The sequence below is a fragment of the Miniopterus natalensis genome, chromosome 12 (assembly GCF_054644295.1).
Source record: "Miniopterus natalensis isolate mMinNat1 chromosome 12, mMinNat1.hap1, whole genome shotgun sequence".
NCBI classification, from domain to species: domain Eukaryota; kingdom Metazoa; phylum Chordata; class Mammalia; order Chiroptera; family Miniopteridae; genus Miniopterus; species Miniopterus natalensis.
This window is the reverse complement of record NC_142092.1, coordinates 7,736,274-7,758,476: the sequence shown is the minus strand read 5'-3', so window position 1 is coordinate 7,758,476 and position 22,203 is coordinate 7,736,274. Positions and strand designations below refer to the sequence as shown.

The window sequence follows — 22,203 nt, the reverse complement described above, 5'->3', positions numbered from 1 at the left end:
TACTAGGTACCAAGAACTATGAGAGGTATGGGGGAATACAAGGACAAATCAAATAGTCCCTGACCTTTAAAAGGTAACTGTCTGGCCCTGGCTGGTGTGGCTCAGTGGTTAGAGCACTGGCCCACCCACTGAAGGGTTACAGGTTCAATTCCTGGCAAAGGGCACATACCTGGGTTGCAGGTTTGATCCCCTGCCCTCGTCGGGTGCACGTGGGAGGCAACCAATCGATATGTCTCTCTCACATCGATGTTGCTCTTTCTCTCCCTCCGTCTCGCTCCCCCTTTCAGCCTCTCTCTCCCCCTCCCTTCCTTCCACTCTCTCTAAAAAAAATCAACAGAAAAAATACCCTCAGGGAGGATTAAATAATAAATAAATAAATAAATAAATAAATAAATAAATAAAAGGCCACTGTCTGGTAGAAAGAATGAAAGCATACACTAAGGGGGCAATGAATCCAAATACCTAAAGGACAGTTGTGTGGAAAAGAGTCAGAGGCATTCAGCATGCCCTGAGGGACAGGCTTAGGAATGAAGGGTAGATGGAGTAACAGGCTGATTTGGGCTCATTGGCACAAAATTAGTGATTAATATATGTTAAGATCGCTTCCCTGAAGGCCCAGTAAAACCAGACTCATTCTGCTGAAACCAATAAACTCCATTATGTGACAATGATATTTACTTCCATACTATGTTAGTTTTTAAAAAAGTATAACACTTAAAAGTCTAAAATTTAATATAAAGAAAATATATCAATTTTATTTCCATCTTCATGAATCTGAAGAATTTTAAAGTTTGATTTGTCTATCAAGAAGGTCTACCACTGATCCAAGTAATAATCAATTACATAACAAGACCCTGGAGCGTACAAGCTAAAAGCATAATTATCCTAGGATCTGTTTATAGCAGTTTAGACCATTAAGGGTGTTCACACTTTAAAAACCCACAATTCCCTGTTTGAAATATCTAATCATTTGCATCAGATAGAAGAGAAGAAAATGATCTAAATGAGAATACTTTTCCCATGTGCACCACGAAACACACACAACTAATCAAGGAGAGAAGAAAATCTCCCCTGTGGTCCTGCTTTTCATCTCTGTTTTCAATGAGCTTTTGCTCAAAGGAAAGAAAACACTGAACTAGAGTCAGCTAATTGCATAAAGCCTTTTACTGATAAAATTAGGCAGGCTAAGTTAGATGCGAGCAAACCTTTGCAAAACAGGCTAACAGAATAGAGGAAATGTGGAGATGAGTCAGCACTGGGGCTGAGAAAATGAATTCAGCTATGAGGAGAAAGGGACAGTGGTCCAATAATAGTGCTCTAGGACATGGTGAAGGCAAACCCGTTCGGGTAAGCTGCCAATATAAAGTACAGAGAAACAACACAGGTTCAAGAAATGACAGCAAAGCCCTGGCCAGCATGGCTCAGAAGGTTGAAGGATCAGTTCCTGGTCAAGGGCACATACTGGATTGCAGATCCGATCCCTGCCCCTGCTCAGGGAGTTTGTGGGAGGCAACCAATCGATGTGTCTCTGTCATATTGTTTCTCTTTCTCCTCCCCCCTCTATCCCCTTCCCTCCCACTCTCTATAATCAACGGAAAAAATATCCTTACTCCTGGGGTGAGGTTTATAAAAAAAGAAATGAGAGCAATGATAACAGTGAATATTATAAAGTGTCCAGGTCAGGATGGTCAGCATCTAGGAAGAACCTAGCCTGCAGAACTCAGGTGGAGGAGCTGGGAAAGACAGACACTGGCATTAGCTGCAGTATATTACTTCAGCAATATATTAAAATATTAAAAATTGACTTAAAAGGGCAAAATACTTCTCTTAAAGAAAGTCAAATACAAGAATTGTGCACATATTATGTAAAAAATAAATAGGCAGAAAAATATCTCTTTCATGGGCTTGAAGGTGATTGACCAAAATGCTAATGAGTATGGTTGACTTTTATTCCTTTATAAAGTTTCTGTATATTCCATTTTTTTAATATTATTCTTATTTTGTTTTACTCGGGTGACTAAAATAAACTTAAAAAACTAGTTTACTCATACCTTTCCCTAAATACCCATGACAGGCCAGATGTCTGTAGAGATCCAAGGGAAGTCAGAATCTACTGTGGTTTATAAACAGGGTGAATAAGACTTTGACTTTAAAATAGGAATAAGTCCATCCATGCATGGAACAGGTTCAAAATTTCAACTGAAATGAACAGGGCCAAAGCCGGAATAAGAGCGCTGGCACTTTATACGACCATTATAAATAGAACCCACTATAGATTAAGAGAAAGGCAAGTTAGATTAGTAAACTAATGAAACATTAATAGTGGTGGGATTGTATTCTGGGGTTTGTGTATTTTGGGGTTTGGTTTTTTTTGGCTTATTGATATTTTCCAAATTCCTACACTCAATGCTTGACTTTAAAAGGAATAAAAATGATATTTCAAAAAATTCTGTAGTTGCACAGGTTACTATTACATACATTCTTAGGTATTTAATGCTACATTTTAAAATATATTCCCACCATTGTTTTAAATATCTAATATAAACTTAATCTGTGGCCTGAGTCGTTTATATATAATTTTTCACAGACTATGAGGCATTAAGAGTGAGGACAAAAATATTGTATATTTGAAAATGGGAATAATTTAATAGTCAAATATGTTTGCACATTAGCAGTAGGTATAATAAAATTGCTGGAAAGTTTGAGGTAATATATAAAAGGCAAAATGGAGTTTAAAAGTGGGGCCATTTTCCTTGGAAAGGAAAAGTTTTAAACTTGAATATATATTACTCAACTCTAAACACATTTTTATTCAGGTACCTCCCCCTTACCTACAATTCTGAGAAAGAATCCCATCATATTTATTTTCCCATATTGCTCCAAATTCTCCAAACTCCACTCTCAATGCTTTACCTTGAGCAAAAAAATAAAAAATAAAAATGCCCAAAAATTGGCTGAAAAGGTTTGAAAAGAAGATAACTTAAAATGTTAACTATGTGTAGCTGACTAGATAAAGCTTCCTTCAGAGGCTCTCCCAAGAAAATCCTCCTGTGGGTAGAGGTGGGAGGATAGCCGGTGGGAGATAAAGTGGATCAGAACTCAGGAAGGAAAGAAGTGGGTTTTCTTCCTGGGTGGGTGGTTTGGGTTTCTGAATTTATCCTGCAGAGCAATTTTTAATAAATGGATTATTTGGTTCCTATTCCAGTGATATAACAATTGCTTTAAAAGAACGGGAATCATGTTACTGAAAAGCAGAGTATGATTTCATTTTTATAAAAATATAAATGAAGTATGTATATAGACAAAAGATTCAGAGAATATATATCAAAATATTAACAGGGTGTATGTTCTTATTTTCTGATTTGCAATATTTGACACTGAATACATATCACATTTATAAGAAAAAATGTTATTTTTAAAAGATCATATAAATTACATACAAACTTCTTGGGAAACAGTATTGGGAATAGAATAAAATAAAACACAGTCACAATACTAATTAAACTACTGGGTAATTTAATTCCTCTAAAACAGATTTTTAAAAATGAAGAAAATGTCATTCTCTAGAACCTTTTGTACCTAGAGTTGAATTAATATTTATAAGCAAAAACTTATCAAAGATGACTTTGCAAAGGCATGGTTCTAAATGAAAAAATGTTTCCATGAGTAGCTAAGATCACATACCTACAAAAATTTGCCATTTAATCTATTAAAGTAGATCCATTTAATCCATTACAATGCCTGGCACAGAGTAAGTGCTCAAAATGTTTTGATGAAATAAAGTCCAAATACATATACGTATACATATATGTGTATATACACATAGCCAGGAGATTTTCCTTTGAAGGGCAGGATGCCACAATTACTAGATTAAATGTGCTGGAGAAGAAGAGGTGCTGCTTGGACTACAGTGAATAGATATGAGGCAGAGACGAAAAGGGCAGGCCTTTTCTCCCTCAAGCAAACTATCTGGGCCTTCTCCTAGCTATTCCCTACCTGCACTGCCAGCTTCTTGTGCTACAAACACTGCAGCATCCAGACAAAAAGTCTGATCCAGAGATAATACACATTCATGCCCACACAGAAAGAACAGAGAGGACGTGTTTTTCATAGCAGCCAGAATGAGGCTAGGTGATCACCTTGTGGTAGAAACTGTCACTCAAACGGTTGTGGATTAAAATCATAAGGTTTACCACCAAACAGGACAAATGTTAGATTTTTAAACCATGACAAAAAAGTAATGTCCAAATGTGTACCTAGATAGCTGGAAAACAAAATTAATAAACTGAGGAAATGCTATGGCAGAATCCCTATTCATATTTTAAGTTATTTTTTTGTGCAAGTATAAGTAGTTAGGGAGTTTTTTTAAAAAATATATCTTTATTGATTTCAGAGAGGGGAAAGGAGAGGGAAAGAGAGATAGAAACATCAATGATGAGTCACTGATCGGCTGCCCCCTGCACGCCCCTAACTGGGGATAGAGCCCGCAACCTAGGCATGTGCCCTGACTGGGAATCAAACCCGGATCACTGGATCCTAGGTCGATGCTCAACCGCTGAGCCACGCCCAGCTGCGCAGTTAGGGAGTTTTGATTCTTCATCATTACAACTAGTCACTTGCAAAATTAGGTGCCCATGCTAATTGCTATTAAAGGCAGTATTTTCCAAGAAAAATAAGATTAGAACTTCCTAGAAGTTAAGCCAAAGGACTATCAAAGCACTGACATTTTTATGGAACAAACAGAAACTACATCTCTTGGATCAACTGTAAACAATATTTCAGACCTGGGAAATCTTTAATTGCGTTAATTTACTTTCCTTAAGTTCCCCCATTTCCTGACACACAACCTACCTGCACTATCTTGAGACATGAATTTAAGAGACTTGTCTAACCAATATTTTGTTATAAATGACAGTGAGGAACACATTTCCTCACCATGTTAACATTCAGAGACTTTATAGTTTCACTGCTCAGGCATCTACCACAATCAGTAATTACCTGTTTTATTTGCTTATTGTCTTTTCCCTACATAATTTCTGTAAGATCAGGGACCCCATCTTCTTCACTGGTATATCCTCTACATCTAACCTAGTACCTGGTACTAACAAGTGTTCGTAAGTATTTACTGAATTAACAAATGGATGATTTCGGTCATAGCAAAATATGGTAAAAAGCTAGACAGTATACCCTTAGATTTCTCAAAAATATTTTTAAAAGCTGGATCGTAATTTTTATGGCTTTTTAAAAAATGCTTCACACATAGTAGATCCTGAAAAAAGCTGCAGCTTTTCAGAAATGAAAATGACCTCAAATATCACAGCAGGGTTGGAACTTACAAAATTGTTTTAAAGAGAGTGAAGGAGAAAGAACTAACCATAGAAAAATAATTGTGCTTATTACTCTACTAGGGTTTTATACATGCTTTCTTAGATAAAACCTTGGAGGCACTATAAATATGAGTGAAGTGAGAATCAGAGGGGAAGTCATTGGCCCAAGGTCAAGAAAGTGTTGGAATTGGAATTAGAACATCTCTTTCTTAAACCAAAGCCCACTTTATCTCTTCTACTCCATGTTTTCTCTACAGAACCAGAAAAATATATATATATATAGTACAGCTGGGCATGGCTTAGTGGTTGAGCATCAACCTAGTATCCAAGAGATTACAGTTTGATTCCTGGTCAGGGCACATGCCCAGATTGCAGGCTCGATCCCCAGTCGGGGTATGCAGGAGGCAGCCAATCAACGATGACTTTCTCATCACTGATGTTTCTATCTCTCTCTCTCCCTCTCCCTTCCTCTCTCTGAAATCAATAAAAACATATTATATATGTATATATATATATATATATATATATATATATATATATATATAACTTCTTGTAGTAACACACACTAAGTGCATTAAATGATACAGTTACTATTTGCAAAGAAATGTTTAGATTATTCAATTTATATAATTTTTACAAAAGGAAATATATAAGAATTTAAGTAATTAAATTAAATGCATCCTTTGGTGAGGTTGAAGTGATATGGGAAAGAACAGATAAAGTCACTAGAAAAGAAACATTTCAATGTATACATTTTCAATTCCATTATACTACTTATTTTAGAACTAAAGATCTTCAGACTTTGAGGCATTTTTAGTTTGGAAAAAGGAAGATATGCCTTTAACAGAACTGTGATTTAAGATTTATCTTCAGGATAATTTTCAGGTTTCCAACTGGAATTTAAAGTTCAAGCCCATCTCTTGGAAGAATTTCCTAAACTTTGTGAACCTGAACAATCTACGTGATTAACAACTGGAAGATCGTTAATGCATAGGACAAAACATCAGAATGTGAAAATAATTCTATTAGGCTGGTGATATTTATGGATGAACTGTGGTTTTTAAACTTTTTCATGGTGCTTTAAAGTTTAATATTAACTTTAAAAGAAATACCTTACCTGGCCAGCATAGCTCAGTAGTTGAGCACTGACCTATCTATGACCTAGGAGCCTGCAGTTCAATTCCTAGTTAGGGACATCCGGGGGTTGTGGGCTGGATCCCCAGCAGGAGCACTGCAGGGGGCAGCGGATCAATGACCCTCTCATCTTTGATGTTTCTCTCTCTCTCCTACTCTCCCTTTCTCTCTCTGAAATCAATAAAGACATATACTTTTAAAAAAGATATATATAAAATAAATGCCTTGACCTGATTTTTTAGGAAGGTCAGGATAGCATTGAAGGAAGCTCTACAAAAGAAAAGGGAAAGCAACTGTCAGCACTTTCTCAAACAGCTGTTCTGCAGTGCAAGGTGCTCTCTCCTCATCAGCCTTGGTTTCTCTCAACACAGGATTTCCTCCCGAAGCTTGGTCAGCCTCCTGCCTGGAAGAGGAGTTGGATTCTCTGCTGAGGAAGGGAAATTTTGAGTTCCCTGGGTACAACCCCATGAGAACTGAGTGGGAAATTGGACTATAGGAGTTGTTCTCAAAATGCTCCCTGGATCACCAAAGTGGAATCACCTGGGAAAACGGTGAAAATGCAGATGCCCAGGCCCGGTTCCAGATACTGAATCCACGTTTCTGAAGGGGCTGCTGGGAATCTGCATCTGTTAAAAGTCACAAGGTGGAATTCTTGTGCAGAAGGTTGGGGCGCACCTGGGCTGGCGGCTGAGAACCAGCAGGACGGGCTGGTGGGTTTGGACCCATGCAGGTGGGTTTCAGTCTCAGGTCTTCCATCAATTGCTCTGACTGCAGCAAGTCACCCAAGCCCTCTGAGCCTCGGGTGTTCACACAGAAGTGGGGTGACACTTCCCCTGTTGGGACGACCACGTAAAACTGTGTGTCCCTATGTGTGAATGCTGGTTGGCCTTGATCCCTTAATGCACATGCAACCCTTGGGGACCGCCTGCTTCTCCCCAAAGCAGTTTCCCACCTTTTCCTCATGGTCCCCGCCTCCCCCCAGGAGCCTTTCTAGACATTTTCTCTCCTAATCCCCTGCCCCAGGACACCAAAGGCTCACAGAGACACTGCACATCTGCTTCTGCTCTGCAGCCTCTGGGAGGGCTCGGGGCACTGCGCTAAGTCCTATTTGCCCCCAAGAACGTGAGCAGGGAGCCTCCTGGGAGGCGACAGGTCAGGCGGCACCACAAACGCGGGCAGAACCGGGTCTACAACTGTCACAAAGGTCTCCCCTGGCTTCCCAGGCGTTCAGCGAGGTACTTTCAACTAGCGGCCACCACTAGAAAGCCGGGCGCTTCCACGTGAGAGTCCGACATTCAGCTTCTCGAGACCAGGTCGGTGCCCACCGCGCGGACCCACAGCCCCGAACCTGCGGCCGAGACCCCTCCCCGCAATGCAGGGGCCCAGGCTCACCGCAGCAGCCGGAGGTCGGGACGCCTGGAGCCGCTGGTGCTGCTGCCTCACAGAGGTCGGCGCCGACTTCCCGCCCCGCCGCCCTGGCCCCGCCGCCAGGACTCCCCCTGGTGGCGCCTGGAGCCCAGGGGCAGGAGCCGCAGCGCTGCCACCCCTCCCGGCCTCAGCTACCCGCCCAGCACCCCAGGAGCGCCGACTACGCCCCACCTCCCGGGCCTCACAGTTGAGGAGCCCCGCCTCCGCCTCTCCTTCCGCACCAATCGCTGCCGCGCGCGCCAGCACGTGACGCGAGCCGGCCAATGGCAGCCCGTGGCGGCCGCGACGCAGCCGCAGGCTCTGGGCGCCTCGAAGCCGGCGCCGCCTAGTCCGAGCGCCTTGGGAGCCTGCAGGGTCCGGGGCGCGGGCTGTGCGGGGTCCGTGGGCGGCGCGGAGGCGGGACCAGGGCGCGAGGCAGCCGGTCGCTGGGCCGTGCGGGGTGAGAGGCCCCGGCGGGCGCGGGCCCAGGTCCGGCTCTGACTCCCGCGGCGTTCAGACCGGACTGGACGTGGGCGGGAGAAGGGGGGGAAGGAGCGGCCAGGCTTCGGCCGCCTCTCACACAGGACGCGGCGCTCCTGCCAGTTTCCCGCCTCTGTGCGCTGATGCCATCCTGGCACGACCCTGCCACCCAGCCCCCGCTGGCCCGGGGCCTTCCCGACGACTCCAGGAGGGACGGGAGGGGCTGGGCTGGGAGCCCCGCCCGGCGGGCACCCCGTGCCTGCTGTGCAACAGCCGGGCTGCTGGGTCACCGACAGGTAACAGAAACAATTTCAATATTCTGAACCCGTGAGGTTTTAAAAACTCTGTCATGAAAGGAAGTCTTAGGTAGGTACCCAGGGATCCAAACTCGCCTGCTTTCTCATCTTTACATATCGGCGCCCACCCTCAAAGGTCCCTCCTGTGCCAGAATGGAGGCTGGGGCTCCACCCATCACGCCCTCACTTAGAAAGGGCCCTTCCTGAACCCCAACAACTTCTACCCAGGTCCCGTAGCTGTCAATTTAGCCACGGGCCTCACCTACCTGGGAGATGTGGTCTAAGCACAGTCCTGCCCTCAACACAATCGCCTTCCACAAAAAGGGGGGAATGCGTTTGCATAAGACAACCTGCAGGCCCCACTACATCCTGTTCTTTAACCTTTGCAGGGAGGGGGGTGTTTATCACACACACAGCTCAGGGGAAATAAATGTGCTCAACAACTTATGAGGAAAAACCTAGTCTGTGACTCACACTGGGCTAGGCCCTTTGCACACATGGTCCTGCTTACCCCTCAGGGCAGGCGTTCCCAGCCCCGTGGTGCAGATGAGCACTGGGAGGTGTAATGCTGACAAACTAGAATGCAGAGGACCCTTTAGATAGACCAAACCGTCTGACACGAGTTGCTGCACAGTACTGCAAGCACAGGGGCCTAAGGAATAGGATTCTGTGTGCTGAGTCCACAAAGGCCCCTCCGTCTAAGGCTGACAAAAATCAACAAACAGGAGGCTACGACCGCTGCCCTGTAGCTCAGGAAGCAGGCCTCGCATGACACACCAATGAAAAAATAGTCATGTCAGAATACCCGTATGGTGCTGTGAAAGCAAACATGCTTGGTAAAAAGTCAAAAGGAATGGAAAAGTTTGAGCTTGATATTTCCCAGCATAGACCAGGGGTTATTAATAAATCTGGAGCTCCCTTTATGCATTGAATAGCCTTATGCCTGTTGTATACGTGCTGCTCCATTACGCATCAGGGATTAGTGAGGTAAATTAGATATGGCCCTGCCCTTAGGGAGCCCACCATCTATGGGGAGAAAGAAAGTACACAGACAGTCTGAACATATCATGACAACTGGGTGGCATGGGAACACGTGAGAAGGGCATCCCCCCTGGAGGGGCGGCGAGGGAGGAAGAGAGAGTTGTCGGAAAGACTTGCTGAAGAGTTGACAGCTGAACAGGGTCTTGAAAATTGAACTGGAGGGGACCAAGCCAGGTGTAGGGAAGGAGAGTCCAAAAGTAGGCAGATGCCATAGAGGGCGGCACATGGGACGGCTGGGAGGGAATGAAGAGAGGAGGGAGGAGAGCATCCTGAAGAGTTGGCAGGGCCTTGCTGTGACGGGTCACATACACCATGCCTAGGAGTTCGCATCCTCTGGCCACTGGCATCCTTCCCTCCTTGTTTGGGAGGAGCTACTTTACCTGTGTGCAGTCTTGGGGCGTTCTTAATTTAGACGCCCTCTGCTCCCCCAGCGGATGGGTGGGCAGTTGACTCCAGCTAAGCCAATTGGAGCATCACCAAGTCAAGAGGGAAAGTAGTTGGATGGGGCGTGAAGGAGAGTGTTGAAACATCTTCACTAGAGAGGAAGCGATGGGGGTTTCTTTGAGTCATGAAAAGATTGCTAGTTGGAAGGGAAGCCAAGCCCAGGGTAGACATGATGTGTGATGTTTTCTTATAGTCTGGGTTCTTGTTACTTCATTTTCACGTCTCATAACTGGATATGAATACTGTGTTTTATTCACTGAAAATATGTACTTTGTAGTTGTAATCATATTTTGTAACCAAAAATTCAATACTTACTGTTTTAAATGAACACTGTTATGGAAGATTCAGATAATGTAGACATCACTTCTCTATGACAGTTTGGATGGGGTTGTATTAAACACATTTCTGAGTAATATGTGCGAAAGCCCTATCCAATTTTCCTCTTATCCCATGTTCACCTAACAAGCTTTTTGAAGTTTCAACCTAGTAACAACAAGGTTTCCAATAGAAAGATGATTCCTGTGTTATTTATGTTATACGAGAATTCTTTAGTTTTCTATACTTTAAAGCCTTAAAACTGTTGCACCATCCCACCCAGAATAAGACAAAACTGACTGCCTAGCAGAGCTTCTGCCTTCATTACCTCCAGTAGTGAGATTTCAAGACACAACCGGGAGCCGTGATCCAGGGGAAGGAAGCCAGAATTGAGAGGAGGTGCTGCAGCTGCTCTAACAGCCTCTCACCCCTCCGGGTGGAGAAGGGATACTGGAGAACTGGAAAGAAAACTTAACGTTTCCAAGACTTTGCTTCCTGGTAGAAAGAGCTGAATGGGGGAGATGGAGGACCTTGTCTCACTGCCACCTTCCAAATCTCATCACCTCAATTTACACTAATATGTAATTTCAAGTGTAGCTTCCACCACTGGGGCCAGAAGGAGAGTGGAATGGAAACGGTGAATCCAGTGTCCAGTGCCCACCACACAGAGACATCATGAAATGCCCTGGTGGAGGAGTGACGGTTAGACCTCACTTCATCCTGCCTTCCCCAGAGGAAGCTCTGATGTGCTGAGCGTGGCTGCAGCCAGTGTCCTCCACGTTAGATCCCTTGAAATCAAAGCTGTATAATTTTTTTAAATGAAAAAATAAGTTATTATATGTAAAGCCTGATTTTAAGCACTTTTCCATTTCTTACCAAATCATACTGGCTTTGTAATCAAAATGCTGATAAAGGAAAAAAATGAATGGAGAATTAGATATCGATTAAATTCATTTTTGTGTGTGAGTCGTTCTTAGTGAATCGAGTTGGGAGTTTTAGAGGAGACAAGTTTTCTGATGGTGGAAGTCAAATAGAGCTCAAACACTCACACGTAATTTCTCTCCTTTCACTGCATCCCTAGAGTAAAAGTATCACTGTGGAAAGGTTATTACATGTGGATACTGTTCAAAGGATCTAATGATGATGAAATGTAATTTTTATCTCTCTAGCAACTTCTTAGTTTACCTGAGAATGACTTCTTTGAGCCACTGGTAAAGCTGTTTAATTCCCCGTGCTGGAGGAAACCCTGCCTAGAGGAATTGTTATTGACTCTGGAACAAGGGAGGCTTCATGGGCTTTCCATAAAGAACAGCAGTGTCGAGAGGAGGCAAGATTGTGGGTGGTGTGGGGTAAAAACCAAGCTGAGTTCGTAAGTTCCAAGAGGGCACTAATTAGAGCCACTTGCAAGGAAGCTCTTTTTAACTTACTTTCATGAGTGTAGTGTACTTTTGGTGAGGCTTTCAGAAGAAATTTTTCTTAAGGCATAAAAGGATTGCAAGTTAGGTTGTGTTAAAATGCTGGGGAGCTGGGTTGTTTGTTTGTTTGTTGTTTAGCATTTCCATGTAATTTAATCCCCACTCTTGTTTTTTTAATCCTCACTCGATATTTTTTCCATTGCTTTTCGGAGAGAGAGAGAACCATTGATGTGAGAGAGACACATTGAGTTTTTGCCTCCCCCACACAGCCAGGCCGGGGATCAAGCCTCCAATAGAGGTAAGTGCCCTGGACCCAAATCAAACCCAGGACCCTTCAGTCTTCGGGCCGACACTATAACCACTGAGCAACCCGGCCAGAGCTATCCCCACTCTTTTTCTTTCTTTTCACATCCCAGGTTTGACTATCTGAAAACTCATGATTGATTAGGCCTAACTCAGTAGACTGCGTTATGAACTAGAGCACTAACAGGAAAATCCTGATGTAAATATGGCTCTTTACGCCGTGTTTCCAACCTTCCACCGCACGCACTCTTTAGTTAATACTAAAGCACTTGGCTCCATGGCATCATCTCCGGTGATGTTCTCAATAACATGCTTGGCCACTGCGTTGCATTTCCCGCATCGCCCCCTGTAGTGAAGGTAAAGGGACAACTGCTCTCGCACAGCCCGTGAGGCGCCGACGGGAGCACTTGCCCTGTGAGTCTCCCTCCAGTGCCCGTCACAGGCTCACCTCGGAGATGCTGCGGGCTCGGTTCGGGAACACGGCAACAGACTGAGTGTCACAATGAGGCAAGTCGCATGGTGTTTTCAGCTTCCAGGTGCATAGAAAAGTCGTGTTCACTCTATGCTGTAGCCTGTTAAGGGTGCAATTGCATTACATCTGAACAATGTACATATTTTAATTTAAAAAGACTTCATTGCTAAAAATGCTATCATCGGAGCCTGTTGGAAAAATGGCACTGATAGACTTATACACTTTGTGGCAGGGTTGTCACAAAACTTCAATTTGTAAAACACAAACAAACAAACACAATAAGCACACAGTACCTGCAGAACACAATAAAGCAAAGCGCAGTCAAGCAAAGTGTGCCTGCATTGGGGAGAATAAATGTTCTGGCATAGCAGTTACCCAAGTTGTAACTTTGTTTCCTTATAGTCATTTCTAATTGTGTTTGAAACAGACCATAATAAAATTTTCTCAATTAATATGAGCTATTTTTAGCAGTGCAAAAGTTGATTGCAATTTTGAAAGTTTTATCCCTTATATAAGATGGGCATCCGTGTTTAATTACATCCAGAGAGCACCTTGATGAACACAAGTATGTTACATTATCTTTAAGTAAATGAATGCCAATATGCTCCAAGGCATCAAAAAAATTAAATACCTAGTGATAAATTTAACCAAAGAGGTATAAGACCTTTACTGGAAAAATTAAGACATTGAGAAAAGGTATTGAAGAAGATACAAGTAAATGGAAGCATCTACCATGCCCATGGAGAGAATTAACACGATTAAAATGCCCATACTGCCCAAAGCAATCTATAGACTCAATGTCATCCCTATCCAAATACCAATAATTTGGTATTTGTTCACAAATAGTTCTAAAATTTATACGGAACCACAAAAGGCCCCTAATAGCCAAGCAGTCTTGAGAAAGAAAAACAGTTGGAGGTCTCATGCTCCCTGATATCAAACTATACTACAAGGCAGTAGTAATCACAACAGCATGGGACTGGCGTAAAAACAGACACACAGATCGATGGAACAGAACAGAGAGCCCAGAAATAAACCCTCGCCTTTCTGGTCTATTAATCTATGACAGAGGCAAGAACACACCGTGGGGTAAAGTCTCCAATAGTGGTGCTGGGAAAACTAGACCACTCTCTTACACTATATCCAAGAATAAACTCGAAATGCATTAAAGACTTAAATGTAAGACCCGAACCATAAATCTCCTGGAAGAAAACCTAGGCAGTAAACTCTCTGATATTGCTCTTACTAATATGTTTTTGGATATATCTCAGGCAAGGGAAACATGGGAAAAAATAAACAAATGGGACTACATCAAACTAAAATGTTTTTGCACAGCAGACTCACAGATACAGAGAAGAAACTGCTGGTTGTCACATGAGAGGAGCTTGGGGGTGTGGGTGAAAAGGTGAAGGGATTAAGAAGTACAGATTGGTAGTTACAGTCCCAAGGATGCAAAGTGCAGCGTAGGGAATATAGTCAATAATATTGTGATAACTATATATGATGCCAGGTGGGTACTACACTTATTGGGGGAGTACTTCATAAATAAATGACCACTATGCTGCTCACCTGAAGTTAATATAAAATAATATCAAATGTCAACTGTCAGTTGAAAAACAAAAAATAAAAGAAGCAGGGTGAGTTATGACTATAACCCTGATTCTAGGACTCACACCTGGGAGGGATGGGGTGCAGGAGTGAGCCCCGGCCCTTTGAGGTGAATCCTTGTCCATGGCCTTGCTTGGGCTTCAGGGAGGGGACTAGGACCCCTGGGCCTGACTCAGGGCCCCTCATCCAGCAGCCCTGGTGTTCTCCTCCCCCCAACGCCAGTTCCACCCCCGCCCCCAGGTCCTGGGGCAGTTTCCACCAGAGGCCCAGGAGGGGAGTGGGTGTCTGAGGCCCACCCGTGCTAGTGCTCTCTGGGCTGCCTAGTGGATATGAAGGTGGAGAGGAGGGGAGACTGAGATGACCCCGGGCACTGGATCCCCGTGCACAGTCCCTCCCACCACCCCAGCCCTTCAGTGTCTGATGTTCACCCCACACAACGCCTCCCAGGAACCTGGGGATCCAGGCCAAGCTCTGTTCAATGGTTTGGTTGCACCGCCCTCCACTGCCTCGCCTGGAGCTGCGGCAAGGGTGACAGAGGACAGGTATCCTGACAGCCCTGGGGCAGAACAGTGCAGTAGCAGCAGGAGCCAGAGCCGGTCCACTGGCCAGCCTCGGCCTCGGTGGGTTCACACCTCTGCGCTCATCGCCAGGGCCACTGACCTTGGCCTGACGCTAGTTGACCCTGTCCTGACCCTGCCTTTACTCCCACTTCAGCTGAGCCCTGACCATGGCCCCGACCTAGCCCTGTTCTACCCCAACCCCTTACACCCCCTACCCAAGACAGACCCAGCCTGACCTAGCCATGACCCGTCCGTGACCCTGCCTTGACTCCTCAGGTAGTGGGCTTCTGAACCCAACTCCCACAGTGCCCGGCCTTTGACCCAGTGGGAGTGTGGGCTGGACCACAGTGCAATCAGGGCTCCTATGAATAAGTAAGAAAAGATGGTAGAGTATGCATGGAAACACGGGAAAGGGTATGAAGAGGTAATTCATAAAAGAGGAAATTTAAAAGACTCTTAAACAGGAAAAAAAGGGAAATCTAGTTATCTAGAAAATGAAAAACCATCATTTTCAACCATCAATCTGTAAACATTTTCAGATATTGATAAAGACACCCTCCCCAATCAGTGATTTCCCCATGGAGTGAAGGAAGCATCCAAATTTCAAAGACATGTTTGCCCTTGTCTACTCCAGGGTGTAATGTCCTGGACTTATTGTACTAGAGGCAGGATCCTATCGTTTCACATTCATTTCCTTATGTGTTTGTCTTGGTCACTGGGCTGTAAACTCTAGACTACAGGGAAATTATTTCATTCACCCCTGAGTCTAGGGGTAAGAGAGTAACGAAAACGGCACTGCACACAGTACACACTAAAATACTAGTGACCTAATAAGTGATTTATCTCGGAGAAAGCTCTATGGGTGTTTGAGAGCTGCTATTGGGTGGAATTTTCTCTATGTATCTATTAGGTTCATTTGGTATATAGCATGATTCATATTAGCTGTTTGTTTCTGCTTTTCTGTCTGGATGTTCTATCCACTATTGAAAGATGTTCTTTTGATACTTCAAAAATTCATAACAGGGACTTCTCGTTGACTCTGTGCTGGCCCACAATGAAATTAATTATAGTTTTTTTTCTCTAGGCATTTTTTTTCCTAACTGCTTCCAACTTTTGTTGTCATTTTTCAGGTCAGTCATGTATACACAAAAGCAGAACACTTTCCAAATACGATGGGGCAGAGTGATAAAAATAGCCTGGGTTCTTTATCACATAATTGAGCTGCTTTCTCCCCAACACTGGATTTCTTGTTAGGTGAGAATAATAATTTCTGGTATGTTTAAGTCCCTACCATAGTTTCCTGGATTCCTGATAAAGAATGACCTACTTGGAAATGGAATTGCAAGATATAGACTCTGTTATTTAAAACTGGCTGAATGGGGGAGGTAGGAGAGACTATCCAATTATTCCAGGCAATAAAATTACAGATCTTTATTACAAAGTGATGAAATATCAGAGAGATATCTACTTATCTTGGGACACAAAATATAGGATAAGGAGAAATGGTAGAAAAAAATCTAGAATGTTAGCTTGGGTTTGTTAATTTGGGCACTTTTAATGCAGTCATTGAAGGCAGGGATTTCAGACTGGAGCCAACCAGTCTACAAGAAGACATGGGTGAAGGAAATATAGCTTTGCTAAGAGAACATTCTCTAACTGCATTCTATGTTGACTCAAGAGTCATGATTTGGAGTTCTGTGAGTAAAATAACACTTCCACCATGCTGGACACTATTCTAAGCACTTTACATTTATTAACACATTTAATCCACAGCTTTATTGTGACTAGTGTCAGTCTTTGTTCTACTAAGGCCTTCAACTGATTTGATGAAGCCCATGCATATTATGGAGGGTAATCTGCTTTACTCAGAGTCCGACAATTTAAATGTTAATCTCATTCAAAAAACACCCTTAAGAAATACCCAGAATAATGTTTGACCACATGCCTGGGCACTGTGGCCCAGCCAAGTGGACATAAAATTAACCTCATAATAAGAGACTTAGCAGCGAGGAGAAAGACCTGTGCGTTGGAAGACAGGAAGAATCTGTTTTTGTTTTTGTTTTTGTTTTTGGCTTCTAGTTACTCTGCTTCTTCATGCATTCCTTCCATATAGCAGGAATAAGTAAGTTCATACCACCCCTAATAGTGTGAAATTCACAAAACAAAAAAGGCCTAAAATGTATCGTAAAATTCTGCTCTAACTATGATGGCATCAGGGAAACCCAGATTAGACCAGAGTCTCTAAATAGTTTTCAAGGCTTAAAATTTACCTTTGTTGTTTGATCTCAGCTTTTTTCTTTTTTCATTAACTTTTTATTGAGATAATTGTACATTCTTACAGAGTTGCAAGAAATAATACATAGGGACCCATGTACCTTTATGGTTTCCTCCAGTGACAATATCTTTCACAAAATATGGTAAAAGAATTTAACAAGGATATTCACATTCATACTATTGATTCATCAATCTTCTTTAGGTTCCCCAGTTTTACATTTATGAGTTTGTGTGTGCATGTGTATTTACTTCATGCATTCTGATCACATGTGTATGTTCATCTGCCCACCACCACAGTGAAAACACAAAACAGTTTCATTACCACAAGAATCTTTCATGTTGCCCTTTTACAGTTACACCCCCTCTCCTGTCCCATTTACCTCATCCCTAACCCATGAGGTTCTTTATAATTTTGTCACTTCAAGAATGTCATATAGTTATGTAACCTCTTGGGACTGGCTTTTCAGTCAGCATATTTCTCTGCAAATTGATCAGGGTGGTGGTTTTTATCAATTCTTCATTCTCTTTCATTGCTGAGTTCCTAATAATGAACCAGCCTTGCCCATGTGAAATAAATCCTACTTGGTCATGAGGTGCAAACATACCACATTCTGTTGTACCTAACTTTATTGCTCTTTGCAGATAATTGAGTTTTTAGAAGTTGAAGGTAAGACCCTTCATGACCAAAAAGATTATGACTCACTGAAAGCTCAGATGATGGTAGCAATTTTGTGCCAGGAAAGTATTTTTTAAATTATGTACATTTTTTAGATATAATGCAACTGAGCACTTAATTTACTGCAGTTTGGTATAAACATAACTTTTATATATAATCAGAAACCAAAAAATTCATGTGTTTTATTTTGATATTCACTTTATTGTCATGGTCTGGAACTGAACCCACAATATCTCCAAGTTATAACTATATGATTCTTTTTTTTAAAATCATGTTTGGATTTAATTTGCTAATTTTTGAACATTTTTTTCACCTGTCTTCCTTTGCACTTTCTTTGTCTGCTTTGGAATCAGGGTAGTGTTGCCCTCACAAAATAAATTAAGAAATGTTTCCTCCTTTTTTATTTTCTGGGAGAGATTGTGTAAAATTGTTATTAATCCTTCCTCAAATGTTTGGTAGAATACTCTCTCAGACCCTGGCAAAGAGCATTCTGCTTCCTGCTTCTAGAAGCTTCACTATTTTATATACCCCATAGATGTGGAATCATGAAGTATTTATTTGTCCTATACTTGCCACTTGATTTTTTGGTATAACTTCTATTTTTTAGATAATATTTTGTACTTTTTCATTTGTTTCAAGAGAACTTGTAGTTGCCTTAAGCATTGTAATGATAGCTGCTTTAGTATCCCTGTCAGGTGATTCCAGTGTCATACTCATCTCACTGCTGGTGTCAGTCGATCATCTTTCCTCGTTGAGGATGTGATTCCTCGTTCTTGTTATGGTGGTTAATCTTCTATTGTATCCTGAATGTTAACTGTTAAGAGATTCTTGGTCGTATTTACAACTTTCATTTTAGCAGGAAGTCTCTTTGTTTTTAGGTATAGCCCCCAGATCCTGGCCTACTTTTCTTATTCCAATGACAATTGAATTTTCAGAGCTCTTGGGATGCTACTTAGGTCTGCTTAGCTTATTTGGTAACACCATTGCTAGCACTTTCCCCTGCTTTTTTTGCATTAGGAGCTTCTCCAAAACAGGCTGCTTTATCTCAGGATAGGGAAATGGATGCTCTAGGGTAAAAGGGAGGAAAAACTTCACAGTCTGAGCCACTGATGTGTCAGGATTCCACTTTCCTGTGCCTCCTGGCTACCAGATGTCTGTCAGGGCACACAAGTCCCTTCCTAGGCTGGGCTGTTTACAGGGAATGTCATTTCTGGTACCGCCTGGCTCCCAGTTGTCTTGCATGTAGGTGGGGATTCTCAGGTCTATGGGATTACAGAGCACTTCCCAGGACAGGTATTTCTGTGGCACAGTTTCCCTGCTGGTACCACCTAACTGCCTGTTCTCTCAAGGTGAGGATATTGTGAATCCTATGTAAAAACAAAGCACTACTTTTCACCACTGTTAGCAGGGATCCTAATCAATCCCGCCTGCTGGTGCTGCTGGGCTCACCTGGTGTTGTCAGAAGGACTTACACCCCACCCAGGGAGGAGGGAATGTACCTGGGCTACTTTGGGAACCAAGAAACACTGGGCCACTTTTTGTGTGTGAGATGGGGGGATGTAAGAAGCACTGACACTATGTTGCTCTTCTGGTCCCAAGGTCCTCTCTGCAAAGATAGAGCTTAATTCCCAACCCTTGGAGTATGGGCTGGACTTAGCAAATTACTTTTACCAAGTGACTGGGGTTAACATCAACAGGAGGAAGTCCTGTTGGCATCATGTATCCCTGGATGAGATGCAGTCAAGACATTTTACTTCTGTGGTATTCTTCCAAAGAGTCCAAAATTCAAATCTAATAGAAAACATCACAGAATCCCAAATTGAGGGGCATTCAATAAAATACCTGACCAGCTTTCTTCAAGTGTCAAGGTCATGAAAGAAAAAGAAAGACTGAAGAACTGTCACAGGTTGGAGGAGACCAAAGACATACAGTGACTAAATGCAATGTGGGGTCCTAGGCTGGATTCTAGATTAGAAAGAGGACAGTAGTGGAAAATTCGAATACAGCAAGCAGGTTCCTAGTAGTGTTGTCACAATGTTAACTTCTTGACCTTAATAAATGTATTATAATTATGTAAGATGTTAATTTTAGGAGAAAAAAGTGGTTACCATTTGCTGTTGGCACTGCACTGTAAGCAACAAACTTCATTTATATATGTTGTTATAGACCCGTTAGTTTCTCTTTTTCCCCCAATAAATAACTCAGTGAACTCAATTAGCTTGAATCATCCCAGATGTGGCCAGTGGGTGGGGATCCCTTTAAACTGGCTCCTGTGTTTTAGTGTCATGCTCTATCATGGTTTTGGGGTGATTTTTTTTTTCACTTCCTTTCTCCTTGGCATTACCAGATGTTTGGGGATCATCTCATACCTACCCTGCCCTAACGCTGAAAGCAGCCATTAATCCAAGAAGCTAGGGTTTCCACTAATGGAAAATGGTGTTAGGGACTAAGATCTGTATGCTAGATGTGCTCACTGCTCCTGGACTGTCCTTGCTTCTTGGCCTTTTCAGCAGACAGAAGTAGAAAATGAATACAAGTATACACACACACACACACACACACATATGCTTGAGCACATAAACATGTAGACACACGTGTGTAACTGTCAAAGGAATCTTAAATTCACACCAGTACATCCTCACAGGTTCTTCCTTGCTTGGTGCCATTCTATTTTTGGATGGCTTTCCTTCCTCAGTGAGAACACTGGCTCCCAGCCACATCATTTGTTCAATTCTATGGTGGATCCAAAATAGTTTTAGAATTGCTTCACCATACTGCTACAAGAAACAAACTCACTAAAGAGTTTAAGATTTGTTTGTAATTCTAACACACACATGTAAAATTGAACTCTGCCCAAGACTGAGGATATACAATAAAATACTATGTTCATTATTTTCTCTTCTTTCTTAAACAAAAGCTGACAAACTATATATGCTTATGGCACTTGGCTCTTTTCATTTAGGAACATTTCCTCCATATTGTCTCACTAGTATCTTCATTTTTCTCAGTTGCATTTTACTCCACTGTGTGTATGCTCCAGTTTATACAATTATATGCTTAAACATTCAAACAATATTCAACATTTTGGAACTATAAATAATGCTATGAAAAATAACCATGTGCATGTGTATAGTGATAAAATTGCAAGTGACCCTTCAGGATAGATTCTTGGAAGTGTGCTTGCTGTGTCAATAGTTACATGTGTACAGTTTACATATTGCCAAATTGCCCTCTGAAAGGCTTTACCTTTCTGCATTCCCAGCAACAATGTATGAAAATGCCTGTTTCCTCACAGCCTCACTGATACAGAGTACTGTCAAGCTTTTGAATTTTTGCCAAGCTGATGAGTGAGAAATGGTATCTCAGTGAAGTTGTAATTTGTCTTTCTCTTATCATGAGTGAAGTTGAACATCTTTTCATTTGTTTATACCTCTTTTGGTAAACTGAGCATGTTTCTTGCCCAATTTTCCAGAACTTCTGGTCTTTCCCCCTTGATTTTTAAAAGTTCCTACAAAGTGGGGATATTAACCCTTTATCTGTGCAATATGTTGACTTATGTGATATATTTCTCTTCCAGTCATTTATATTTTGATATTACTTATGGTATTTTTTGTCATGCAAAATACTGCTTTTGTATTCAACTTTATCAGAAATCTTTTATCTCTTGATTTTAAGCCAGGAGAGCACCTGGGCCTGGGAAAAATTATCTTGTAATGACCACTCAATGCCCAAAGCAAGGGGACATGGCCAGCCCTGGGCTGGCATTTTTTAGGCTCTGAGGATTAGAGATCAAAAGAGGCAATGGCTAAAGGGGCAGTGTCTTGCCTGGATAAAAGGTGTGCACTCTAGACCCTCTAGACTGGGGAGGGTTGTGGCTGGAAGCCCTCAGTCCTGGATCACTGGCATGTAGTCACAGCTAACAGGATGGGGCCTTGGGCTGCAAGGACAAGTATTCATAGATGCCCTTCAATCTGGTGTTGGGGGAGGCTGTGTGTCTAGCTTAGGGATCTCATATATCTGTTGGAGGACTTAGGAAGGGGTAATATTGCTCCTATCCCCTTTATAGGACCAGAGCCCAGAACAAAATAGAGCGACTCTCCCATGTCTCCCAAGAGGTTGAATACCTTGAGGTTCTTGACAGAATGAAGTACACAACCAGGTGTGCATCTTTGTATCAAGCAGTTTATTAAAATAAAAGGAAATATAATATAGAGGACTGCTGCTTAGAAAGTAAACCATAAACAGACTGTCTCATGAACATTGTTTTTCCTCCATTCCATTTCAGCAGAGCAGAACATTTCCTAGTGATTTCTGCTATCTTCACATTCATGGGTAATGGAAAGGAAAGGTCAGAAGACATTTTTATGGCAGGAGTTCATATACGGCCACATAAATTTTGGGAATCTAGAGGGCATAAATGACTAATATTTAGCAGAGATCACTGAACAAGG

General features: G+C 42.4%; 1 protein-coding gene across 5 annotated transcripts in view; it reads right to left on the bottom strand.

Annotated features, from left to right (window-relative positions):
* Positions 1-7,925, bottom strand: part of PTPDC1 (protein tyrosine phosphatase domain containing 1) — a 70,369-nt gene extending 62,444 nt beyond the window's left edge. For 3 of the 5 annotated variants that reach the window (XM_087822579.1, XM_087822580.1, XM_087822583.1), the window contains exon 1: positions 7,854-7,925. The gene's annotated coding sequence lies outside the window, so the exon portion shown is untranslated. The remainder of the gene's footprint in view (positions 1-7,853) is intronic. The other 2 variants (XM_087822581.1, XM_087822582.1) reach the window with 2 other exon arrangements.
* Positions 7,926-22,203: the final 14,278 nt, after the last annotated feature.